Below are 27,327 nucleotides of genomic sequence, written 5' to 3'. Positions count from 1 at the left end.
GGTTTTTTTGTTTGTTTGTTTGTTTTTTGAGATAGAGTCTTACTCTGTCGCCCAGGCTGGAGTGTAGTGGTGCAATCTTGGCTCACCACAACCTCCGCCTCCCGGGTTCAAGGGATTATCCTGCCTCAGCCTCCCGAGTAGCTGGGATTACAGGCATATGCCATGATGCCTGGCTAATTTTTATATTTTCAGCAGAGACAGGGTTTCACCATGTTGGCCAGGCTGGTCTCGAACTCCTGACCTCAGGTGATCCACCTGCCTCAGCCTCCCAAAGTGCTGGGATTACAGGCGTGAGACATGGTGCCCGGCCTGTATGTAACATTTTAAGAAACAACCAAACTGTCTCCTAAAGTAGTTGAACGGTTTTACAGTCCTAACAGCAAAGTATAGAGTTCTAGTCTTTCACATCTTTGCTAACACTTGGTATGGTCAGTCTTTCAGGTAGGCAGTGCTAGTTCACTGATTTTAGTTACCATTTCTTTAGTGACTATTAACATGATAATTAATATAATACAGGCTCTCCGTGGATCGTGCGGGGCCTGAGCCTCTCTGCTGGCGCAGGTTCTGCTCACACCAGCTCGCTCCTGCTGCCATGCCCACCACCATTGAGCGGGAGTTAAAGGAGTGGGATGCTCAGCATCGCTGGCAGCCGCTGTACTTGATGATCACAGTTGTGTTAAACTGCAAAATGCTGAGAATGATCATATTAATGCCAGCTTAGTTGACACAGAAGAAGCACAAAGAAGTTACATCTTAACACAGGGTCCACTTCCTAACACATGCTGCCATTTCTGGCTTATGGTTTGGCAGCAGAAGACCAAAGCAGTTGTCATGCTGAACCACATTGTGAAAAAAGAATCAGTTAAACATGCACAGTACTGGCCAACAGATGACCAAGAGATGCTGTAAAGAAACAGGATTCAATGTGAAGCTCTTGTCAGAAGATATGAAGTCGTATTATACAGTACATCTACTACAATTAGAAAATATCAACAGTGGTGAAACCAGAACAATATCTCACTTTCATTATACTACCTGGCCAGATTTTGGAGTCCCTAAATCACCAGCTTCATTTCTCAATTTCTTGTTTAAAGTGAGAAAATCTGGCTCATTGAACCCTGACCACGGGCCTGCAGTGATCCACTGTAGTGCAGGCATTGGGCACTCCGGCATCTTCTCTCTGGTAGACACTTGTCTTGTTTTGATGGAAAAAGGAGACGATATTTACATTAAACAAGTGTTATTGAACATGAGAAAATACCGAATGGGTCTTATCTCAGACCCCAGATCAACTGAGATTCTCATACATGGCTATAATATAAGGAGCAAATGTATAAAGGGAGATTCTAGTATACAGAAATGATGGAAAGAACTTTCTAAGGAAGACTTATCTCGTAGCTTTTGATCATTCACCAAACAAAATAATGACTGAAAAATACAATGGGAACAGAATAGGTCTAGAAGAATAAAAACTGACAGGTGACTGATGTACAGGCCTTTCTTCTAACATGCAAGATACAATGGAGGAGAACAATGAGAGCGCTCTACGGAAATGTATTCGAGAGGAAAGAAAGGCCACCACAGCTCAGAAGGTGCAGCAGATGAAACAGAGGCTAAATGAGAATGAACGAAAAAGAAAAAGGCCAAGATTGACAGACACCTAATATTTATGACTTGAGAATATTCTGCAGCTATAAATTTTGAACCACTGATGTGCAAAGCAATACCTGAAGCCCACTCTGGAAACTAAAGTGAGGCTTGCTAACCCTCTAGATTGCCTCACAGTTGTTTGTTTACAAAGTAAACTTTACATCCAGGGGATGAAGAGCACCCACCAGCATAAGACTTTGCAGAACCTTTAATGTGATGTGTTGTGAAGTGTTTATAATATGTGTATGAAACGCAGAAAGATATACAAGAAACAAATTAGGAAAGATTACTTTGTATTGTACTGCCATTCCTACTGTATTTTTATACTTTTTGGCAGCATTAAATACTATTGTTAAATAAAAAAATATATAAAGACTAAACATCTTTTCATATACTTAGCATATCTTCTGTGGTGAGGTATCTATCAAATATTTTGCAGATTTTAAAAAATTGGATTGTTGGTGTTTAGTTGAGAGTTCATTAGTATATATTCTATATACAAGGTCTTAATCACACATTTGATTTGCAAGTATTTTCTCCTATCCTGCAGCCTGTCTTTTCATTCTCTTAAGAATTCTTTTTTCAGCTGGGCATGGTGGCTCACACCTGTAATCCCAGCACTTTGGGAGTCTGAGGTGGGTGGATCACCTGAGGTCAGGAGTTTGAGACCAGCCTGGCCAACATAGTGAAACCCCATCTCTACTAAAAATACAAAAATTAGCCAGGTGTGGTGGGTGGCACATGCCTGTAGTCCCAGCTACTTGGGAAGCTGAGGCAGAATTGCTTGAACCCAGGAAGTGAAAGTTGCAGTGAACCAAGATCACACCACTGCAGTGCAGCCTGGGTGACAGAAAGAATCTCAAAAACAAAACAAAACAAAAAAAAAGAATTCTCCTTGGAAGAGCACATTTTCAATTTGATTAAAAAAAATCATTTTATCAATGTGCTATTTTATGGATCATGCTTTTGGTGTTATAACTAAAAATTTTGCCTGACTCAAAATAAAGATTTTGTCCTAATTTTGCCAAAAGTTTGTAATTTTAGGCTTTACCATTTAGGTCTTTGATTCATTTTGAGTTCATTTTCACAAACAGTGCAAGATACAGACTGAAGTTCATTTGTTTGCATTTGGATATCCAATTGTGCCAGCATTATTTGTTGAATAGACTATCCTTTCTCTGCTGAACTGCCTTTGCACCTTGTCAAAATTCAGTTGTCCATTTATGTACTGGCTTACTGCTGGATTCTGCTCTGTTCCATAGATCTATTTTGCCATTCTTATACAAATACAACATTGTTTTGACCACTATAGATTTATAATAAATTGTGATGTTAGATAGCATTAGACCTCCAACTTTGTTCTTCTTTTTTCAAAGCTGTTTTGGCTATTCTACGTCCTTTACGTTTCCACATGAATTTCAGAATCAGCTTGTCAATTTCTATCCCCCTGCCCCAAAAAAAGCCTGCTAGCATTTTCATTGGAATCGCATTGATCAATTTAGGGATAATTGTCATCTTAGCAACAATGAGTCTTCTCACCCATAAACAAAGAATATCTCCCCACTTATCTAAGTCTTCTTTACTTTCTTTCTACAATGCTGTGTAGTTTACAGTATTTTATATCTGATACTATTATCAATGGTACTGCTTTTTATCACATTTCAATTTCTAACTGCTCATTGCTAAATAAATACAATTGATATTTATAGACTGACTCTGTAATCCACAACTTTATTAAATTCACTTAGTCCCAAAAATTTTGCAGCAAGTTCCATCAGATTTTCTACAAACAATCATGTCGTCTACAAAGAAGATACTTTACTTCCTCCTTTCCAATCTGGATGCCTTTTCTTTTCTTTTTTTTTTGAGATGGAGTCTCACTTTCTCGCCCCGGCTGGAGTACAGTGGTGCGCCCTCCCAGTTTCAACTGATCCTCCTGCCTCAGCCTCCTGAATACCTGGGATTACAGGCACCCGCCACCATGCTGGGTTAATTTTTTTGTATTTTTAGTAGAGATGGGGTTTCACCATGTTGGCCAGGACGGTCTCGAACTCCTGAACTCAAGTGATCCACCCCTGCTCTCCAGCCTCTCTAAGTGTTGGCATTACAGGCGTGAGCCAGCACACCCAGTCTATTTATTTTTCTTGACTGTATTGGCTGCAATGCAACTCCAGCACACTGTGAAACAGAAGTGGTGAGAGTAGCCATCTGTTTTGTTGCTGGTCTTAGGGAAAAATCATTCAGTCTTTCACCATTAAATATGATGCCACCTACAGTTTTTTTAGAGACATCCTTCACTGGGCTGAAGAAGTTTCTTTCTAATCCTAGTTTTCTCAAAGTGACTACCCAGAATGAAGGTTAGATTATCAAATGCTTGCCTCCCCTGTCCCTAATTTTCTGAGATGATCATATAGTTTTTCTTTTTTACTTATTGTAGTGAATTACAATGATTGCGCTTTTTAAATGTTAAACCAACTTTGCATTTCTGAAATAAACCCCAGTTAATTATGATGTATTTTTAAATAAACTGTTACATTCAATTTGTTAAAATATGGTTAGAACTTTTTTATGTATGCTCATGTGAGGTATTTCTGTGTAATCTTCTTGTCTCATAATGTCTATCTAGTTTGAGTAAGAAAGTAATGCTACGCTCACAAAGTACGTGAGGAAGTATTTCTTCTTCTGCAATTTTCTGGAAGTGTTTATATAGAACTGGTCTTAATTCTTCCTTAAACGTTTAACAGAATTTACTTGTGAAGTCATCTGGGTCTGAAGTTATTTATTTATTTATTTTTTGGTGTGGAAATATTGTAATCACAAATTCAATTTCTTTAACAGATACAGGGTTATTTCAGGTTGTCTATTCTTGAGTGAAGCTTGGTAGTATGTGTCTTTCAAAAAATTTGTCCAATTCATCTCTGTTTTAAAATGTATAGGCATAAGGTTATTCACAGTATTCCTGTTTTCCTTTTATATCTGTAGACTCTGTAATGATGCCACTTCTGTCATTCCTGATTTCAATCAGTATAGCTAGAGCTTCATCAATTTTATCGATGTTGCCACAGAACAAATTTTTTAACTTAAATTGGTTCTGTGGCAACACCAATAAAATCAATTTTCATTGATTTTTGTCTAATTAGTAGAAAGTTTAAAAACAATAATTTCCACACTGATCTTTATCATTTCCTTTACTGTAATTGCTTTCATTTTACATCAAAATCATTTTCATTGATTCTTTCTAATGAGGAGAAAGTTAAACAATAATAATATCCACACTGATCTTTAGTATTCCCTTTCCTGTAATTAGTTTAATCTGCTTTTCCTCTAATGCCTTAAGGTAGAAAATGTAAGTGAATGATTTGAGATCTTCTTTTCTTATGCAGGCATTCAGGGCTATAAATTCTGTCTGAGTTCTACTTCAATAGTATCCCACAAATTCTTTTTTATTTACTTATTCTGTTAAGAGACAGGGTCTCACTCTGTTGCCCCAAGCTGCAGTGGCGTAATCATAGTTCACTGGCCTCAATTTCCTGGGCTCAAGTGATTCTCCTTTCCAGTAGCTAGGACTACAGGTATATGTCACCATGCCTGGCTAATTTTTAAATTTTTTTTTTTTTGTAAAGACAGGGTTTTGCTATGTTGCCCAACCTGGCCTTGAACTCCTGGCCATAAATGATCCTCCCACTTCAGACTCCCAAAGTGTTGGGATTACAGGCATGAGCCACCACAACCAGTACCACAAATTCTGATACGTTGTTTTCATCTTGATTCAGTTCAAAAGACTTTATAATCTCCCTTTTGATCTCTTCCTTGAACCATAAATTATTTTAAATTCTGTTGTTTAGTTTCCAAAGACTAGATTTTCCCCCATTTTGTTAACAGTTTCAAATTGAATTACACTGTGATCAGAGAACATCGTCTGAAGGATCTCAATCCTTTTAAATTATTGAGACTTTTTTGTGGCCCAAAATATAGACCATCATGAAAAATGTTCTGTAGATATTTGAGTAAACTGAGAATAATCTGTTATCGTCGGGTGGAGATTCTCTAAATGTTAATTGAGTTAAATTGGCTGACAGTATTGTTTAAGCCTACTATATATATCTATGATTTTCTGTCCGCTTATTATATCATTTATTGAAAGAAGAGTAAGTATCCAACTCAAATTGGGGATATGACAATTTCTCCTTTGAATACTATCAGTTTTTGTTTAAAGTATTTTGAAATTCTGATATTAAGGGCATAAATGTTTAGAACTATTACATCCTCTTGATTAACTGTCCTCTTTATCATTTTATAATGGCATCCTTTATCCCTGGAAATACTCTTTGCTTGGGTCTTGTCGGATATTAATACAGCCACATAATGCTCTTTTGACTATTACAAGCATGGTGTATCTTTTTCCATCTTTTACTTTTAGCTTATTTGTGTCTTAATATTTAAAGAAGGTTTCTTGCAGGCGGGAGATGGTTAACTCTTGTTTTCTTATCCAATGTCACCATTTCTGCTTCTTTTTTTTTTTTTTTTTTTTGACAGAATCTCACTCTGTTGCCAGGCTGGAGTGCAGTGGCACGATCTCGGCTCACTGCCACCTCCATCTCCCAGGTTCAAGCAATTCTCCTGCCTCGGCCTCCTGAGTAGCTGGGACTACAGGCATGCGTCACCATGTCTGGCTTATTTTTGTATTTTTAGTAGAGACAGGGTCTCACCATGTTGGCCAGGATGGTCTCAATCTCCTGATCTCATGATCTGCCCACCTCAGCCTCCCAAAGTGTTGGGATTACAGGCATGAGCCACTGCGCCCAGCCCATTTCTGCTTCTTAATGTGTTTAGGTCTTCTAGATTTTATAGGTTTAAGTCTATTATATTTTGCTATCTGCTTCATATTTGTCCCATTTTTTTCTCTTTTTATGCGTTCTTCTGAATAAATAAGTGTAGTTTCTAATTCCATTTTATCTCCTTTGTTGGCTTCTTAGCTACAACTCATTGTTTCACAGAATTGTGTTAGGATTTATAGTAAACCTTTAACTTTTCCTTCAGATGATATACCACTTCATGTACAGTACAGGAATGTTACCAAGTATCACATCTTGCCCACCTAAGTTTCTAGACTTGCGGTATACTACGTCTTTGTCAAAATGGGAGAGAAGCAAGTACTAGAAAAACATAAAAGAAATAGTAACAACAAACTGAGACCTCCTCCTTAACTTCTTTTAAAAAGGAAGAATTGAAAAGGAATTAGATATTTAAAAATTAAAACTCTGTAACTGAACCACCTGGGTTTGAATTCTATTTCTGTCCCTTACATATTGTATAACCTTGGGCAAGTTGGTTAGCCTCTCTGTGCCTTAGTTTCTACATCTTTACAATGAAGGTAACAGAAACATCCAATGAGTTAATACAGGTAAAATGCTTAGAACACCAAGCATCTATTAAATGCTGAATATATTATTATTCACACTGTATAAGACAGTATTTTCTAACTCCTTATACCTTATCTTGTTTACCCAGCCCCCACTCACACAAGATTACTCTGCTCTAAGTGAATCAGCAAGGAGATTAACTATAGTTAGACTTTTAGTTGCAAAAAAAATCAAATTACCTCAAATATCATTACATATATGATACTACTTATTGAACATTTGTTATACGCTTAGCATTGTTCTAAGCTTTCCGTGTGTCATTCTCACTTAATCCTCACATCAATCCAGTGAGAAAAGGCATTGTTATGATGCTCATTTTACAGATGAGAAAGATTTGAGACAGAGAGGTTAAGCAGTTTGTCCAAGGTTGCAGGGGCTGGTAAAACAGCCAGAATTCTAATGTCAAATGTCTAACACCAAAGCCTACAATCTTTCCTAGGGGTGGGGAGGAATGAATGTAGTCTCAAGAAGGGCAGGAGCCACAGAAGTACTAAAGGAAGAACAGCATCTACAGTGCCAGAAACTAGAATCTTCACTCTCGTGTTGTGTGCCTCTCTCTCAAACCACATGGTTTCTCTCAGAATTTTGCACTTCTCTCAGCACATATGCCCTACTCTTTTATAGTTACCAAATGGCTTCCTCATCTCCTTTATCATTTCTGTAATTCATAGCTTCTGTTTACATCTACTTTCCATTCCTTTAAACTTTAGTTTTACAGGACTCTACACCAACACATCTTTCCAGCTTCGGCTCCCATGGCTCGATAGAAAATTAACTCCATGTTTTCTATAACTGACTATAAATTTTCCCAACCAGACAATCCTGGGTTTTTAGGTGGCTGATGAATTAGCAGGCCTTAGGTCAAATGCCCACTGCTGGATCAATCCACTGCAATACAGTTTTATATGGTTAAAAAAAAATTGCTATTGAGGTCTGTTCTTCTGCAATGTACTGTAGAAAAAGCAGATTTCCTCCAAAGGAACTGTGGGCAAGCCAGAATTATAAATTACATACCTAGGATACTGGCTCAGATAAATCACTACTACTCTGGGACTCAAAAGTCTTGCCAGGATTTCTAATCTACTTAGTTATAGTAATTAAGTAGTTATAAATACAAATTTTGGTTGTTACTAAGGGAATCATATAATTCACAGCATCACACAAGACATGAAATACAGGTCCAGTGACTATTAAGTCAAAGGTTGCCATACTCCATCAAGAGTACCACAACCGAGGAGGAAAACCCACTATCGTCTATTATTTCAAATACTGTTCAGGGTCAGAAGTAGTATCAATGACCCTATTCATCCTTACAGCTGTATCTATTAGGCCGTATTGGAATCAAGCAGATGAGGGGGCTAGGTTTGTTAACTTGATTCCTACAGCCAGTTCAGCTGTCCAAACTGTTTAGATAAACAAGTGCAGCACAGATGGCTTCATTAGTACTGCTTGTTCCCTTAAGTCCAAACCTTCAAAGTGGTATCTTTAAAAACCTTTCGGCAATGAGTTCTATCTGTCACCTTTTGGCTCTCTTGAAGAAAGGAAATAGAGTGACATGCTAAGCTACTGAATAACAATATGTACTATCATTTCAATTCTAATTTCCCCTGCTTCATTTCTAAGGACTGAATATTTAGTCCTACCGCATCAAATGTACTGTATTTCCCGCCACATTCCAAACAAACCCTTCAATCCAAATCGTGCCAACAAAACCTAGTTCTTGCTGCCACATCTTGAGTCATGCTGTTTCAATAATCAGTACGTTCTTTCCACCTAAATGAAACACATTCCTTAAGGACCACTCCTCCTGTCCTCATTGAGCCTCTTCTTCTGTGAACTGCTAATGCTCTTCAATCTGACACAAAACAACATATTGTTTTATGTTATTTACTGTGGTTTCACATGTAAGACTGCCTCTCACCAAGAAGACATGAACAACAATACTTCCATGATAACACTCTCAAGTACTGTGCTTACAAGAAAACATTAAAAAATGCCAGGGACCAAAACAAGCAAGTCAGAAGTAGAGTTTCTTATCTGTAAGATATTCTCAAAATGTTTCTCTTTAAGTAGACTTATTCCTGTCCCTCTAGCTTTAAGAGATAGGATCTAAACTACACAAACATACAAAAATATATCAGCATATCAAAATTGCAAAAAAAAAAAAAAAAACCTTACTAATCACCCACCTACAAACCCCTAAATTATCTATGAATATTTCAGCACACACACAAAACTGTAGCTTAAGAAAAGCAACAGAAAACATACAGATTTGTCATGTAAGCTAATTCCAGAAGGCAAAAAAATGTTCTAGACAAATCCTGGAAATCTAAATCAGGACTGGAAGAGGTATACAAATAATTTACTCCAGTAACCCTAGAGATCTAGAATAACCACAGATGCAACAGAATCTGGGCTATAATTACATTTGATCTTCAAAATTCTGAAAGAAAGAGTAAAAGAAATCCTTACAATGATCCTATGAGAAGGCACTATTACACCCATTTACAAATAAAAAAGCTGAATGTTAAGTAACTTGCCCAGATTCATAGACTTTCATCAAAGAATTATAACCATTGCCTATCCTTAAAAAATGTATTTAATTTTAACTTAGTAAACTATATGACTGATCCCAAGAACATGTAGATACTCATTAGAAATTTAAGGAAACATAAAATTCAAATTTAGTTTTGACGTTCACAATCCTTACAATGCAAATTTAAGACATACATCTATTAGCTGACCTTCGTGGCTCACACTTGTAATCCTAGCACTCTGGGAGGCCAAGGCGGGTAGACTGCCTAAGCTCAGGAGTTCGAGACCAGCCTGGGTAACATGGTGAAACCCTGTATCTACTAAAATACAAAAAATTAGCCGGGCATGGCAGCATGCGCCTGTAATCCCAGCTACTTGGGAGGCTGAGACAGGAGAATCGCTTGAACCTGGGAGGTGGATGTTGCAGTGAGCCAAGATCGTGCCACTGCACTCCAGCGTGGGCGATGGAGTGAGACTCCATCTCAAAAATATATATATATTCATCTATTAGAAAATAAAACTGATAATTTTTGACTAGACCCAACCAAAATCCAAAGGCATATTGTTTTCCTCGCCAGCTCATTTGAGCATATCACTACTTGTTCTAAAATCATTAATGTGGCCAAGCGTGGTGGCTCACGCTGTAATCCCAGCATTCTGGGAGGCTGAGGCAGGAGGATCACTTGAGCCCAGGAGTTTAAAACCAGCCTAGGCAACATAGTAGAGATTATGTCTCTACAAAAGACAAAAAAAAATTAGCCAGGTTTGGTGGTGTGCACCCATAGTCACAGCTACTTGGGAGGCTGAGGCAGGAGGATCACTTGAGCCTGGGAGGTCAAGGCTGCAGTGAGCTGTGATCATGCTATTGGATTCCAGTCTGGGTGACAGAGTAAGACTCTGTCTCAAAAGAAAAAAAAAATCATTAATATCATTTAACTTTTTGACAACTGTTTAACCATCTGGGTAAAAAGACAAAAATTAGATCCTACATTAAAATAAGATGAATTAAAAATGAAAAATATTTAAGCCATAAAAATACTAGAAGTAAACACAGGTGAATTTTAAAATATATTTTGACAAAGGAAAGGCTTTCTAGGACTCACAATAGAAACAGAAACAAGAGATTGATCATCTGGTTAAAGGTGGCACTGGCCAGATGCAGTGGCTCACGCCTGTAATCCCAGCACTTTGGGAGGCTGAGATGGGTGGATCACGAGGTCAGGAGTTCAAGACCAGCCTGGCCAAGATGGTGAAACCCCGTCTCTACTAAAAATACAAAAAAATTAGCTAGGCGTGGTGACGGGCACCTGCAATCCCAGCTACTCGGGAGGCTGAGGCAGAGAATTGCTTGAACCTGGGAGGTGGAGGTTGCAGTGAGCCGAGATCATGCCACCACCATTCCTGCCTGGGCGACAGAGCAAGACTTTGTCTCAAAAAAAAAAAAGGCGCAAGACAGTGAACTACATGTATTTCATCAATTCTTAGATGTGCATTTTCTTACCTTTTAAAATCTCTGAAATTAGGATTAGGATGCCTCTTAAAATTGAATGCCATTTCTTATTTTTAGATGTACATAAATAGTGCATCTTGCAACTGAAGCCATTTTAGATTCAATGAAATACAGTAAGTTGGGTGACAAAAGATAAAACAGGGAAAAGTAAAACAAGAGACAAAGAGCCAATATTTTTAATACATAAAGACTTCTTACACATTAATGTGAACTAGTAGGGTGCTTCAACTGCATTGATTAATTTCTTAAGTTAGGGATTAACTGTATTATTATTCATATGCTTTTGGCTTTGTTTTTTAAAACAGGGTCTCCCTCTGTTGCCCAGGCTGAAGTGCAGTGGCTCGATCATGGCCACTGCAGCCTTGACCTCCTGGACTTTAATTCTCTAGCCTCGGCCTCCTGAGTAGCTGGGACTACAGACACACACCACCTTGCCTGGCTAATTTTTTTGTAGAGACAGGGTTTCACCACATTGCCCAGGCTGGTCTTAAACTTCTGGGCTCAAGCAATCCGCCTACCTTGGCCTCCCAAAGTGCTGAGATTACAGCTGTGAGCCACCGCGCCTGACTCTATACACTTTTTTGCATAACTATTTCATTAAAAGACTTTTAAAAGATTGAACAAAAAGAATGGGTAGGATGTGAAGAGAAAACTGGAGAAAGTAGTATAATATCACACATGTGAAAACAGTACTTTCATTGAAAATGTTTAAAATGCAAATCAAGTGCAGTGGCTCACATCTTTAATCCCAGCACTTTGGGAGGCCAAGGTGGCTGGATCACTTGAGGTCAGGAGTTCAAGAATAGCCTGGCCAATAAGGTGAAGCTCTGACTCTACTGAAAATACAAAAATTAGCTAGGCATGGTGGCGGACACCTGTAATCCCAGCTACCTGGGAGGCTGAGGCAGGAGAATTGCTTGAACCCAGGAGGCGGAGGCTGCAGTGAGCCGAGATCACCACAGCACTCCAGGCTGGGCCACAGAGTGAGACTGTCTCAAAAAAAAAAAAAAAAAAAAAAAAAAACACACACACAAATTAAAAGAATTAGAGAGCACTTATTACATAACACATCAACACATATAGATTTTTAAAAGCTAACTGCCAAGTGAGTAAGAGCATAGAGAAACAAACATGCACACCATAAGCGAGTATGCAAACATCTTTAACCTCCAAATAACTTTCTTTTTAGGAATTCATCAAAAGGAAACCTATAAAAAAAAGATATTACAGGAAGAGCTATAAAAAAAAGATGTTAAGGCCGGGCGCGGTGGCTCAAGCCTGTAATCCCAGCACTTTGGGAGGCCGAGACGGGCGGATCACGAGGTCAGAAGATCGAGACCATCCTGGCTAACCCGGTGAAACCCCGTCTCTACTAAAAAATACAAAAAACTAGCCGGGCAAGGTGGCGGGCGCCTGTAGTCCCAGCTACTCGGGAGGCTGAGGCAGGAGAATGGCGTAAACCCGGGAGGCGGAGCTTGCAGTGAGCTGAGATCGTGCCATTGCACTCCAGCCTGGGCAACAGAGCCAGACTCCGTCTCAAAAAAAAAAAAAAAAAAAAAAAAAAGATGTTAACTCTATCACTGTTAATACTATCTAAAAGAAACAACCTAAATGCTCATCAAGAGTTTAAATGATACAGATGATACATTCACACAATACAATGCCACCATTAAAAATGATAGTAGAGAGAAACTACCTTTGAATGCAACATAATTATCCCCAGAAGTATACAAATACTTTTGATGTAAGTACAATATTTTGCTTATTTTTATTTTTTATGGTTTCATTTGTTTTACTTTTGAGACACACAAACATAATGTACATATCTAAGGTATTCTGTGTGATGAATTTTACCATGTAGACACCCACGTAACCACCAATCAAATATGGTAAAACCCCGTCTCTACTAAAAAAAAAAAAAAAAAAAAGGGTGGGCGCGGTGGCTCAAGCCTGTAATCCCAGCACTTTGGGAGGCCGAGGCGGGTGGATCACGAGGTCAGGAGATCAAGGCCATCCTGGCTAACATGGTGAAACCCCGTCTCTACTAAAAATACAAAAAAAAAAAAAAAAAAAAAAAACTAGCCGGGCATGGTGGCGGGCGCCTGTAGTCCCAGCTACTCGGAGGCTGAGGCAGGAGAATGGCGTGAACCCGGGAGGCGGAGCTTGCAGTGAGCCGAGATCGCGCCACTGCACTCCAGCCTGGGCGACACAGCGAGACTCCGTCTCAAAAAAAAAAAAAAAAAAAAAGCTGGGCATGGTGGCGTACGCCTACAATCCCAACTACTCAGGACGCTAAGGCAGGAGAACTGCTTGACCCGGGAGGCGGAGGTTGCAGTGAGCTGAGATCACGCCACTGCACTCCAGCCCGGGCTACAGTCTCAAAAAAAAAAAAAAAAAAAGAAAAGAAAAGAAAAGAAAACAGACATTTCCAGCACTCTAGAAGATTCCTCTTTGTTGTTCCTCTTACCCTTCTAGCCCCAACTCCTAAACACCATGCTCATGCTTCTATCACCACACATGAGTTTGACCTTGCCCTAAACTTTATGTAAATGAAGACATGAAATAACTACTTCTATTAATTATTAATCTATTTTAATTCTATTAATTAATCTACTAACTATTAGGCATCCTAATTTCAGTATGACTTCATGAAGTACATACTCTTTTGTGTCTGGTTTCTTTTGCTCACCATTTTATCTGTGATATTCACCCATGTTTGCTGAGTACAGCCACGGTTCATTCTTTTCCACTACTGTACAGTGTTACACTATAAGGCTATACCACAAATTATTTATCCCATTTTTTTGTTGTTGCTGACAGACTGGGAGTGATGACGAAGTTGCTATGGACATGCCCTGTTTGCTATGGCTTTGGCGGTTTCATAACTTATTTTTATTTTATTGCCTCTTAATTTCATTTTAACTACTTCTATTAATAAAATAAAAAGGATCAAACAACCAGAAAAAATAAAGAAAAAAAGATCTGCTATCCCACCACACAGACAACTACTCTTAACATTTTTAACATTTATAGTTCACATAACTGAGATCTTGCTATACATGCTATTTTTTTTATAAATCAACTCCTTTAGTTATTTTCTCCCTTTTTTCTCTCCCTCTCCCTATTTTAGACCAACAAGAAAATGAACATTTATGGCCGGGTGCGGTGGCTCAAGCCTGTAATCCCAGCACTTTGGGAGGCCGAGACGGGCGAATCACGAGGTCAGGAGATCGAGACCATCCTGGCTAACATGGTGAAACCCCGTCTCTACTAAAAAATACAAAAAAAACTAGCCGGGCAAGGTGGTGGGCGCCTGTAGTCCCAGCTACTCTCGGGAGGCTGAGGCAGGAGAATGGCGTAAACCCGGGAGGCGGAGCTTGCAGTGAGCTGAGATCCGGCCACTGCACTCCAGCCTGGGCGACAGAGCAAGACTCTGTCTCAAAAAAAAAAAAAAAGAAAAAGAAAATGAACATTTACATTTAGTGTGCAACATTTTCCACCTTACAAAATCGTCTAAACACATACAGACATAAAGGTTTCGGAGTTATTTGCTTCATACAAATACTTGGTATATCCCTCTTCATCTTGCTCTTCTCAAATATTATGGCAACACCGTCACATCACTGATTATTTTTCCTACCTTTAACAGCTTTGCTGAGATATAATTCACATACCATATAATTCACCCATTGAAAATGTACAAGTCAATGGTTTCTAGCATATTCACAGATGTACAACCATCAACACAGTCAATTTTAGAACATTTTCATCATCTCAGAAAGAAATCCATGCCCTTTAGCTACCACCCCCTTACCCCTGCTACTGGTCTAAGACAATAATCTGTTTTCTACCTCTATCTGCTGTTCTAGGAGAGGAACTACTGGGTCATAAGGCAACTCTATGTTAAATCATTTGAAGAAATGCCTCATGGTCTTCCAAAGAAGCTACATCCATTTACATTCCCACGAGTGTATGAGGATCCCAACTTCTTAATATCCTTGCCTACACTTATTATCTAACTTTTTCATTCAAGTCAGCCCAGTGGTGTAAAGTGGTATCTCACTGTGGTTTTGATTTCATTTTCCTGATAGCTAATAACGTCAAGCATCTTTTCATGTGCTTATTGGCCACTTGTTTATCTTTGAGAAATTTCTATTCAGCTCCTTTGCCTGATTTTAAACTGAGTTGTCTTTTTATTACTGAGTTATAAGAGTGTTTATACATTCTGACTATAAGTTTCTTGTTACATACATCTTGCAAATATTTTCTCCAATTCTGTGTATTGCCTTTTCACATTCTTGATGGCATCCTTTGGAGCACAAAAAATTTAATTTTCAAGTTCAATTTACCTCTTGTTTGCTTTGTTGCTCCTGCTTTTGGTGTCATATATAAGAATCCTTCACCTATTCCAAGGTCATAAGGATTTACCCCTATGTTTTCTTCTGATGCACATATATACTGATTTCTATTAGGTCTATGCCTAGACATGAAATTGGTGTATCACAGAGCACATACAGATACAGTTTTAGGCAAATGCTGCCAAAGAATTTTCCAAAGTGGCTGCACCAATTTTCAAACCCACTTGAAATGTATAAAGGTTCCAAATGCTCTACATTCTTGTCAACACTTTGTATTTCAGATTTTTTAATTAACACCATTCTGGTGGGTATGTAGTGGTATCATATTATAGTTTTAATGTAGTTTTCTGAAAATTATGTATCAGTACTTTTTAACCTTGGCCATCTGAACAATTCATTTTCTAAAAAGCCTGTTCCAGTCTTTCGCCCATTTGTTTTAAAGCTGGGTTGTCTGAATTCTTTTGTATTGATTTGCATACTTTTAAATATACTCTATATACAAGTCCTCTGACAGATATAAGTATTGCAAACACCTCTTCCAGTGTGCTACTTGCCTTTTTCTCCTCTTAATAGTATTCTTTAATGAATAGACGTTCTTATTTAACGAAATACAGTCTTTTCTGGTTAGTACTTTTTGCATCCTGGTTTAAAAAGCCTTTGCCTCCAAGAGGGTCATACAGATAATTTTCCATGTCTTGTTTTAGAAATTTTCATATTAAATCTATAGCTCCTTCAAGGAGCAAAGAATCTCTATTTACAGAACTATTTCTGAAAATGGGGGGAAAAAAGAAAGCTTCACAACTGATTTCATGAAGTCAGCGTAATTTTGAATTCAAAATACACCCATATAAACCTCACTGATAAATGTAGATCTTAAAGAACTCTAAGACACCAGCAAGTCAAATTCAGCAGTGTGGGTGAAAAAATGCACCACAGCTAAATATGGTTTAACTCAGGAATGCAAAGATGGTTCAACAGGAGATAATCTATTAATGTAATACATCCTATTAACAGATTAATGGAAAAGATGATCATCTCTACCTGCAAAGAAAAAGCACCTGAAGAATTCAACACTTTTCTGTTTTTTTTAAAAAAAAAAAAAAAAAAAAAAAAAACTCTTAGAAAACTAGTATGACAAAGCATATCTACCAAAAGTCTTAAGTTATTTATCAAAACTAATATTAAGGCATTATAATTAATGATGAAACGTTAAAGGTACTCCTATTAAAATCAGGAATGTGGCTGAACACAGTGGCTCACACCTGTAATCCCAGCACTTTGGGAGGCCAACGTGGGCGGATCATGAGGTCAGGAGATCAAGACCATCCTGGCTAACATGGTAAAACCGTCTCTACTTAAAAAACAAAAAATTAGCTGAGTGTGGTGGCACGGGCCGGTAGTTCCAGCTACTTGGGAGGCTGAGACAGGAGAATTGCCTAAACCCAGGAGGCAGAGGTTGCAGTGAGCTAAGATCACACCACTGCACTCCAGCCTAGGCAACAGAGTGAGACTTCATCTCAAAAAAAAAAAAAAAAATCAGGAACAAAAAATTCAGAATCATGTATCTCAAGGGAGCCCTTACTACTGCCTGGCAATCATACTCTACCTCTTCTATTCACTTTTTTACTTTTTGACAAATGGCTATGTCATGTATTATTCCTTCTCAAACCTCTAATACTTATTCCCATTCTTCCTTACTCTCAGATGATGAGCTTGGTCTCTATACACAAAGGTAAACTGAAACACTCATGAGAATGTTCTCAAGCTACCACCATGATGTGTCTATCCATATACTTGTCTTTTCTCCTATTTCTATAGTAACTCTTGCTACTCCTGGTAAAGCGAAGGCTAATCCTTTTGCTTGTACAAGATCAGGTGTCAGCAAACCACAGTCCACACTGCTTATGCCTGCTTTCATTTGACAACAGCAAAGCTGAGTAGCAGTAATGGATTGTATTGCCCAAAATGCCTAAAATACTATCTAACCTTCAAAGAAAAAGTCTGCTGACCTCTAAACGAGATCATATCTCCTCTCCATATAATCATGAACGCTGCTGGTTGCAAGTACTCACTAAATTCAGTGCAGAAGAAATAAAGTAAAATCCCTACAAGATACATAAAATATCAGGGACATATCAGACATACTGAAGACAAAAGATCTTAGGGCCAGATCACGTATGAAGCATGAAGATTTTGAATGGCATAAGACTTTTCAACAACCACTTCAAACTAGAAAATCAGGCCAGACATGGTGGCTCACACCTGTAATCCCAGTACTCTGAGAGGCCAAGGTAGGTGGATCACTTGAGTCAGGAGTTTGAGACTCGTCTGGCCAACATGGTGAAATGCCCTCTCTACTAAAAATACAAAAATTAGCCTGGTGTGGTGGCGTATGCTTGTAATCCCAGCTACCTGGGAGGCTGAGGCAGGAGGATCACTTGAACCCAGGAGGCAGAGGGTGCACTGAGCCAAGATCACATCACTGCACTCCAGCCTGGGGGACAGAGGAGACTCTGTCTCAAAAACACAAAAACCAAAACAACTAGAAAATTATAATCATCTGTTAAATTTGGAGAGAAAATGATTTTTACCTTGGAATTCTATACCTATCCCTGCCACATTATCAACCAGGTGTCAAGGCAGAAGGAAAATATTTTCAGCAATACACACATCTCAAAAATTTTACCTCTTCATATACTCTTTCTTGAAAGTTACCAAAGGATGCATTTCACTAAAACAAAGGAGTAAATCAAGAAAGTGGAGGACATGGATCCAGAGATCACAGGCTCCAACACAGAAAATGGCAAAAAGAATTCTCAGAATCAGCTGGTGCAGTGGCTCACGCCTGCAATCCCAGCACTCTGGGAGCCCGAGGTGGGTGAATTACTAGAGGTTGGGAGTTCGAGACCAGCCTGACCAACATGGAGAAACCTGTCTCTACTAAAAATACAAAACTAGCCAGGTGTGGTGGCGCATGCCTGTAACCCCAGCTACTTGTGAGGCTGAGGCAGGAGAACTGCTTGAACCCGGGAAGGAGAGGTTGTGGTGAGCTGAGATCATGCCATTGCACTCCAGCCTGGGCAACAAGAGCAAAACTCTGTCTCCAAAAAAAAAAAAAAAAAAAAAAAAGAATTCTCAGAATCATGATGAAGGGAAGTCACAAGTATAGCTACACAGAATAAGTGGTGGGCAAAGTGCAGATTTGAGCAAGAAGATAAGAGAGCTCAAGAAGAATTTCATTCTTTTTTAAAAAACTGAGTGGTCAATTAATTACCTGATGTGTTTGATGATATTGGGACACTTTGTAGAAAAAAAATCAGAGACAAATAGGAAACTAAGAAATAAAAAGAAAAAAATCAACTCCAAGAAATATAATCATAGTACACTGTAAGGTTCCACTGTAAACATATTTACAAAGTCATAATAATGTAAACAAACACTGATTTAATCAAAAGCATGACTATATTGGGAAGACAGTGGGAAAGAAATTTCAAGGTGGCACAAGAATCCTAAAGCATAGACTCATCTACCACAGAAGAAAGCCAAGAGATAACATCTAAAATTGAAAAACAGGGCCAGGCATGGTGGCTCACACCTGTAATCCCTGCACTTAGGGAGGCCGGGGAGAGCAGGTCAAGAGTTGAGGTCAGGAGTTCGCAGCCTGGCCAACATGGTGAAACCCCATCTCTACTAAAAATACAAAAATTAGCCAGGCGTGGTGGCACATGCCTGTAATCTCAGCTACCTGGGAAGCTGAGGCAGGAGAATCAGTTGAACCCAAGAAGCGGAGGCTGCAGTATGCCAAGATCATGCCACTGCACTTCAGCCTGGGCGACAGAGCAATACTCCATCTCAAAAAATAAATAAATGAAATTGAAAAACAAACAGTAAAAGTATATCATTTTTAAGTTATGTAAATAAATATCAGAAGAAGCACCTATGGATGCTCTGAGAGCAGGACACAGGAGGGAAAGTCATAAAGAGATGAGACAGAGGACTGGAGTTTTAATTACAGGTTATCTGAGTACCTGGCTTGGGGCCAGAAAAATTCAGATTTCAAATCTTGTTGAATTTCAGATTTTGTCAGATTTTGGAAGACTTGCATTGCCAGTTGGGCATCCCAAATCCAAATATTTAAAACTCAAAATGCTCCAATGAACATTTTCTTTGAGAGTCATGCTGGCACTCAAAAAGTTTAACATTTTGGATTTCAGATTTTTAGATTCGGGATGCTCAACCTGTATAACCCTTGTAGTACAATTTTCTTTTTAACTGCACAGCTGTATAAGTCAAATATTAATTTTTTTAAAAAAGGGAACAAAACCAGGGGTCCTTTGTTATTCATAACAAATAATACCCCACAAATATCTGAGCATCACTATGTGTCAGATACTTTTCTAGGTGCTAGGAAGACAACAGTGGACAAAATAAGCCCTTGCTCTCATGAAGCTTACAATCAGAGAGGGAGGCAGATAATAAACTAATGTATGTTCTAATGTCAGATAAAGCAATGATGTAAAAATAAATAAATAAAGCAAGGCAAAGGCACAGAGTACGATGGGGGATGCTATTTAATACGGTTTTCAGAAAAGACTTCTTCCAAAACAACAAAAGGAAATCAAACTAAAGAAAATCTGTTCTGAAAAAAAAAAAGGTCATGTAAGTGAAACAACAGAAAACTATCAATTAAATTCAAGATGAGAGATTCAAGTCTTTTACACTCCAAAATAATGTATTATTCAAAAGCCAGCACCAAAAGTTTCTCTGTAATGAAATAAACTGCCAAGCCTCCTCAAGCTAAGTCATATGAACACTGCTATATCCACATATCTGTATGTCTATATAGATCCTTCCCATATCCCTAACTAGGTACTTAGTAAAGTAACTATGTAAATTTATATTCAAACTTTTTTCTTTCCATAGAATAGGTAAATGTAACACATTTTAAATTCCAGTGTTTTATTTCTATTATGTAGTTAAAAGTTTTCCTAAATCAAAAGCTCAAGACATTAAATCAAAAAAGATTCCACATTAATTCCACGGTACTAAAATTTATCACACCCAATCTTTATTCTCTCACTAAAAAGGAAACAACAGGAAATTTAAGACACATTTAAAGAAACAATTTATAGGGTAATGCAATACATTCATTTTCCTCTCCAAGGAACCTCAGGCTGGGGTAGTTTCAAGCTATTTGAATTATCTTTCATTGAAAATCAACTTAAAAAAAAGTAGTCAGATTAAAGTGACAATTTTATTCCAAATACAGGCATTACACAATATCTCATATTCAAAAAATGGATACATTTCAACATATCTTATTCTCAAACCGTGTATCATTAAAATTAAAAGTAAACCCAAACTATGTGTCTATTTTACATAGCAAAAAAAAAAAAAAAAAAAAAAGCATGCTTTGGGAGAAAATAAATGGGTTTAAAGTTTAACTCACAAAAGAAAACAAATTTGATTAAATAAATTTCAATTAATAGTTTAAGGTTTAAAAGTTATTTTAAAAATTTCTGGAAAACCAGATTGTCAAGGAATTGGTTCACTCATAGCCAGCCAGAAAGAAAACGGTGATATTTTAAAATTTTAGACCAAAAAAAAATTTAGATTCCCTTATAAATAAGTGCCAAGAGAGAATATTTTCAGCAAACATTTCATTTAACTACATAAACCAAAAGAATAAGGCTGTCTAACCACATGTAAACTATGCATCATCTGACTTCAGGTAGAATATTTATCTTTGGTATACTTGGTAACCAGAAACCCAAAGTATATAAACATAGGCATATTTTAAAAACATTTGTCAATGCTTTTGTTCTCCAGGCAATAATTCCCACTATCCTCAGAAAGAGAAAAACAATATCCTTAACCAAAAAGTTATCAGAGGAGTTTCTACTTCTTAAACTTTTAAACTAACATTTTTGCCCACTTATTATTAAACTCCATCAGGGCACAGACCTGTCTCTTCCCCTGTTGTGTCCCCAACCTCTAGGGGACTAACTGGCACCAAGTAGGTACCCAATAAATACGTGCAGAATGAACTGAGCCTCTGGAAAAAGCGTAAGTGTTTTAAGTTGCAATAGGACAATTTCACCTATATAGCCATCATTCACTACACTCAACTCTAATGACGTAATAAAAAGACTCGTACCAGGTATTTAAAAACACACACACAAATATATTACTCACATATGTATCTGACTCACAAAGCCAGTTTTTCAGTTATATTTTCTCTCAGGAAAATTTGTTGTATTCTTTCGAGTATTACATATAAATATTAGAAAAGCATGTTGTGTCCTGACAAATGCAAGTGTTATCTTCAAATTTATGTTGCAATCTGAAAAAAATCTAGGCAAACTAAACAGTATTTCCAGGGTCCTGCCCCAAAGTATTACTAAAAGTCAAATTCCTTAATTCAATGAAAAGTGAAATAAGGCACAGTGGCTCACGCCTGTAGTCCCAGCTCCTTGGGAGCCTGAGGCGGGAGGATCGCTTGAGCTCAGGAGTTTGAGACTAGCCTCAGCCAAATAAGGAGAATCTACCTTAAAAGAAAAAAAAAGAAAAAAAAAAAGTGGAATATAATGGAAAAAATGTACATCTTACCGTTTAAAAACTATGCCGAATTTTAAAAAGAAAAAATGAACTAGGCTTAAAATACACTGAAATTATTTATCCCAAATGGCATTAATGCCTTTACATCTTGATATTTAGATCTGCCTAAAAAGACCTTTGAAGCTATATGATAAACTTCATGCCTACAAAGCTTGAGTTAGAGGTTATCTTTGTTAAAATAATACTGTTTGGATGTTTAGTTTTGGAAGTTTCCTCATAATTCTAAAGTAAGATATTTAGCAGTAAGAGTAATACACTTATATGTACGATTCTATAGCACTTGTTCTATAGCACTTGTACAAGCATAATTATATTGAGTGGAACAGGCTTTATAATAAGCAAGCTATGATCTGCCTAACAGCAATACTCTGCAAACACGGACTGAAAAGTTTCCTAACATTCTGATGGTCATCTTCAAAGAAACCTGAACAGGAATCTATCTAATGGTCGATACAGAAAAATACCCAAGACAACTCACAAACACTGGTAAGAAAACAAGGCTCTCTATAGCAACTAAAGTGCTGGGGAAAAAAAATCCAGGGAGCATAAACGATAAAGCTCAATTAACTGCTGCCTGTAGGTTTCTACTTTATGGTCTTAAATACACACTAGGCATTAGGTATTTCTTTTAGAGCTTTTTTTTTTCTTTTTAACAGAAATTTAGTATTTCAATTGCCCCTCCTCCACAGCTAACATCAGTGCCCTTTCTTCCTCCTCCCTTACCCCTCCCAGCTCAAACAAATTAACATTTGTACTAGGTACCTCCTATCAGCTCGCAGCTTCTTCCCAAACACGCCCACGTACACTGAAACTGGCCTGCGTCTACAAAACACACAGCTACAGGAAAAGAGCTTGGGGGGGGGGAGCTGGGGAGGGGGGGGAATAATTCGCTCCGCACAGGTTTACGGCTATTTTCCAGAAATTAGCTCCTCGCTCATGGCTCGCGTTTCTTCCAAATCACCTCCAAAGCACGGTGTTTATGAGCCTACCTAATCCGATACTGCAATGGAATTCCGGATATTTGCAGACAGATCTCCCGGCTTTGCAAGTGTTTGATGAGATACGTTCCGAATCTCCTTTTTTCTACAGCCCGGTTCCTGGCTGTACAGCAAGCCGACCTGAGGCTGCGGCCCCTGGCCCACACCCGGGCCGCGCGACCGGCCGGAGGCCAGCGCAGGACGCAGCCCCTCCGGGGCCGGGGCTGGCGGAGCAGCTTGGGCTGCGGGCCGCTCTGCAACAGGTCACCCTGACCGCGAGTCCGCGGGTTCGCGGGCAGCCAACTCTGCGGCCAGGCTTCTGGGCGCAGCCGCCGGGGCCAGGGGAGGGGGTGTGGCCCGGCTTCTGCTGGTCCTGGCTCCGAGGTCCGGGATCTGGCTCACCTGAAGGGAGACTGACGCGCCGCTGGGCGTCAGAACAGCGCGGGTGGAGGCTGGGGGCTTCCGCCACCCAAGAGGGAGAGCGAGGCGGGTTCAAGGGGTCGCCGCGCCCCCGGCTTCAGGACGGCGCCCCCAAGCGGGGACCCCACGACCGCTCCGACTCTGAGAACCCGCGACCGAGGAAGGCGCGCCCCCCAGCGCCCCTCTACCTCAGCCCCAGCTCCGCAACCCGCTCCCTGCGCGCAGGGAGAGCAGCCCCGGGGCCCGCGGCCGGCAGAGCCACACTCCGCAGCGCCGCCGCCGCCGCCATTCCCCGCGCCGCCCGGGGGGCGCCGCGCACCCACCCTCCCTCCCTCCCCCGCATCGCCCCGCGGCCTGAGCCCACCGACCTGTGCAGCCGCGGCTGTCGCCTCAGAGGATGGAAAGACGACGCCGGCCTCACGCTTCGCCGCCACGGCCGCCGCCTAGAGTAACGCTCGCCGACCCGAACAGTCACCGTCTCTCATTCAGCGCCCGCAGCCGCCGCCGCCGCCGCTGCCGCCGCTCGGGGGAGGAGAGTGAGCTGGAACCACCCCGTCCGCGCCAGGGGTGGGGGAAGAGAGCGGACCTGGCGAGGGCGCGCGCCAAGCGGGCGGGGCGGAGCCGCGCGCGCGCGCGCGCACCAACGGAGCGCGCTCGCGGGGCCCCTGAGCGCTGCAGCCGTCAGGGTCTTAACCTCGCGCTTCCCGCCCGCAGCTTTTCGGCCCAGCGGAGCCCAACTGCCGCCGGGGATCGGTGTCCGCAGCGCGCGCAGCCAGCCGCAACCCCCACCGCCCGGCGCCTGCTGAAAGAAGCGGCTCCCACCGGCCAAAGAAGGGGGCGGGAAGGGGTGGGAGGATGGACAGGTGGGGCGTCCGCCACCGCCTGGCCACCCGCTCCCGGCACGCGGCCCTCTGTGAAATCCGCGGTGATGTCTGTGGCCTTCAGCGCCCGGCTCTTCACCTTTAAGGCCAAAGTCTGGAAGCACTTGGCCCAAAGATCAAATATTCAGCCCACGCCAGCGGTGTTTTTAGAAATCACTGCGGACAAATGAGGGGGCTCCAGATGTGGCGAGTCACCCCACTGCCGTAGATAGGGTCATAAATTATGGTGATCAGTATCCTCACACATTTAAGATTCGGGAGGTGTTAGAAGTAGGCCTTTGTAGATGTCACGCAGGGTCCTACCCTTGACTTAAGGGGCAAATGACAGAAATTGGGCGGAAAGGTGTTTCAGAGAGTGTACTAAATGGGTGGCCTACTTAAAACTAGCACCATTTGATGCAGTGACTGTTAACGGAAGGTTTTAAGTGAGCCGCCTTTGTATCTGCTGTCATTAGACCATTTGGAAATGGATAATTATTTGATGATCTGCAGTTCTTTCTCTAGGCAATGTGCAGTAGAATGTGGAAAGAATACTATGTACCAGCATTAAGTGTAAAACATTTCAGGACCAATAATTCACTATTCCCATTTGGTTTCTTTCCTCCCTTTAATAACCGCTAAACAGAACTGATTAATCTTGAACGTTGAAGAATGCTAATTATTTCCTCCTTTGATTGCTTTGTGTCATAGCCCTTTTACTCTAGTTGGGGAAGCAAGAATGCCCTTCAACCCCCTTCTCTCAAATAGGCTTACTTCTTTAAAGCACCCCAACGCAAAGTTGTCAAAAAGAGAAACAGCAAGGATAGGCAACAAAGTTCATAGTGTTTCATTTTTATTCCATTTTACTTTCAAAGAAAGTCTTGAATCATGACGAAATAACTAGAAGAAGTAGAGCAATCAAAAGAAGAAAAAAAGCGTTCCCCCGCCACCAATATTTCAAATGACAAGAGTCCAAAAAAGAAAAGAAAAAGGAAGATGATTGGTAAAAAGGAGGGAAATGCATTATGTATACAGAAAGTATTCCCGTAGATGTTAGTTGCTTCAAGTCCCAAATAAACAACAACAAACTGAATTAGCACTTCAGTTTGTTGGAGGACAAACCCCTTCCAGTTATTGAGTTGGGTAAAGGTCTAGTCTTTTAAAAGTGTTACTAAGAGATTAAGGAAAATGTTATTGGCTATATGCCAACAATAATACATACAACATACATACCATTATCACACATAATTAAGTGCTCTTGAGAAATAGGAAAACTGAGGAATGGAACTCTTATGTTGTTAAATGTCATACAATTACTTGAAACTTGAATTAGGGTTTCATAGACATAAATAAGCCAGGGTCCCTACATCTGCCAATAATTTTCACAGCTTATTGTAAAAGCAGTGAAGTTTTCACTTGGACTTTGAAAAGAAAAAACCATGTGACTCATGAGCAAGGCCATGGATATACTAAATTCTTATGCCTACTGAATTCGAGTTTGAATAATTAGCCCAAATCTGTTTCTCACGTTGATAACTTATAAAACAATACTTTTATTAACCTTAAGAGTTGTGTTAAGTTCAAATTTGTGAACTTGGTAAGATTAAGAATTTGTATATAGGCCGGGCATGATGGCTCACACTTGTAAGCCCAACACTTTGGGAGGCTGAGGCGGGTGGATCACCTGAGGTCAGGAGTTCGAGCCCAGCCTGACCAACATGGTGAAGCTGGTCTCTACTAAAAATACAAAAAAATTAGCCAGGCTTGGTGGTTGGCGCCTGTAATTCCAGCTATTCAGGAGGCTGAGGCAGGGGAATCATTTGAACCTGGGAGGCAGAGGTTGCAGTGAGCCAAGATTGCGCCACTACACTCCAGCCTGGGCAACAGACAGAGGTCCTACCTCAAAAGAATAAAAGAAGTTGTATATAAAAATATAGAAAAAGGCCGGGCACAGTGGCTCAAGCCTGTAATCCCAGCACTTTGGGAGGCCAAGACGGGCGGATCACGAGGTCAGGAGATCAAGACCATCCTGGCTAACACGGTGAAACCCTGTCTCTACTAAAAAATACAAAAAATCTAGCCAGGCAAGGTGGCAGGCGCCTGTAGTCCCAGCTACTCGGGAGGCTGAGGCAGGAGAATGGCGTAAATCCAGGAGGCGGAGCTTGCAGTGAGCTGAGATCCGGCCACTGCACTCCAGCCTGGGCGACAGAGCGAGACTCCCTCTCAAAAAATATATATGTATAGAAAAAAATATAGAAAAAAGTTTGTCCTCAATCTCTTTTATAAAATAAGTGTCCCTTCCCATTCATTGATAAATGAAAGCAGTGGCTTTTCACACCAAATTTTCTTTACCAGAGCACTTTTATCACAATTAAATTCTGTGCATTGCTTTATGGATTCCAATTGCTTTTGCCAAAATACAAGAAATATGCAAAGTCTTAGTATAACAAAAAGTACTAATGTATAAAATAGAAATGCCATTATGTAAAATAGAAATCAATAAGAATTGAATATGCTTAAAAGTCATTTCAGAGGAATCACCATTATGTAATAGTTTTATTACTATCCATCAAAATTATTTCCAAGGGGCAAGCCAAGGAACTAATTTAGATATAGAACAAACAGTTCAAAGAGACCACCACTGCAATAAACCAATCAACAACACAATTCATTACAGCTGTCAAAACAAAATCAAACTGGCATGGTAAGAAAGCTTATTTTTTCAGTAATACCTAATTCTATTACAACCAAAAGAATTTCAGTAATAACATATACCTTTGTTATTTCTCTAACCTTTAATCTCTTTTTTCAAATATATATAGTTGCTGGACATTTTGAAGAAATGTGTTGGTTGTGTTGACGATATCACAATTTAAAATATAGTCAAAGTTAGCATTCCCAAAATTCACCTTGTGGGAAAGGACGCGTAAGGGAACTTCCAAGGGCTAGACAGACATTTTCCAGAAAACTGACACT

At 39.8% G+C, this 27,327-nt stretch overlaps 1 protein-coding gene and 1 pseudogene across 3 annotated transcripts in view; one reads left to right on the top strand and one right to left on the bottom strand.

Moving 5' to 3' along the window:
* Window positions 1-23,997, bottom strand: part of LOC105484494 (Ral GEF with PH domain and SH3 binding motif 2) — a 179,705-nt gene extending 155,708 nt beyond the window's left edge. For 2 of the 3 annotated variants that reach the window (XM_011746173.3, XM_011746176.2), the window contains exon 1: window positions 23,860-23,997. The gene's annotated coding sequence lies outside the window, so the exon portion shown is untranslated. Of the gene's footprint in view, window positions 1-23,083; window positions 23,209-23,859 lie in introns of those variants that run through there. The other variant, XM_011746175.2, reaches the window with a different exon arrangement.
* Window positions 593-1,737, top strand: LOC105484493 (tyrosine-protein phosphatase non-receptor type 2 pseudogene; annotated as a pseudogene).
* Window positions 23,998-27,327: the final 3,330 nt, after the last annotated feature.

This window comes from Macaca nemestrina, chromosome 1 (assembly GCF_043159975.1).
Source record: "Macaca nemestrina isolate mMacNem1 chromosome 1, mMacNem.hap1, whole genome shotgun sequence".
NCBI classification, from domain to species: domain Eukaryota; kingdom Metazoa; phylum Chordata; class Mammalia; order Primates; family Cercopithecidae; genus Macaca; species Macaca nemestrina.
This window is presented reverse-complemented; position numbering and strand designations above follow the sequence as displayed.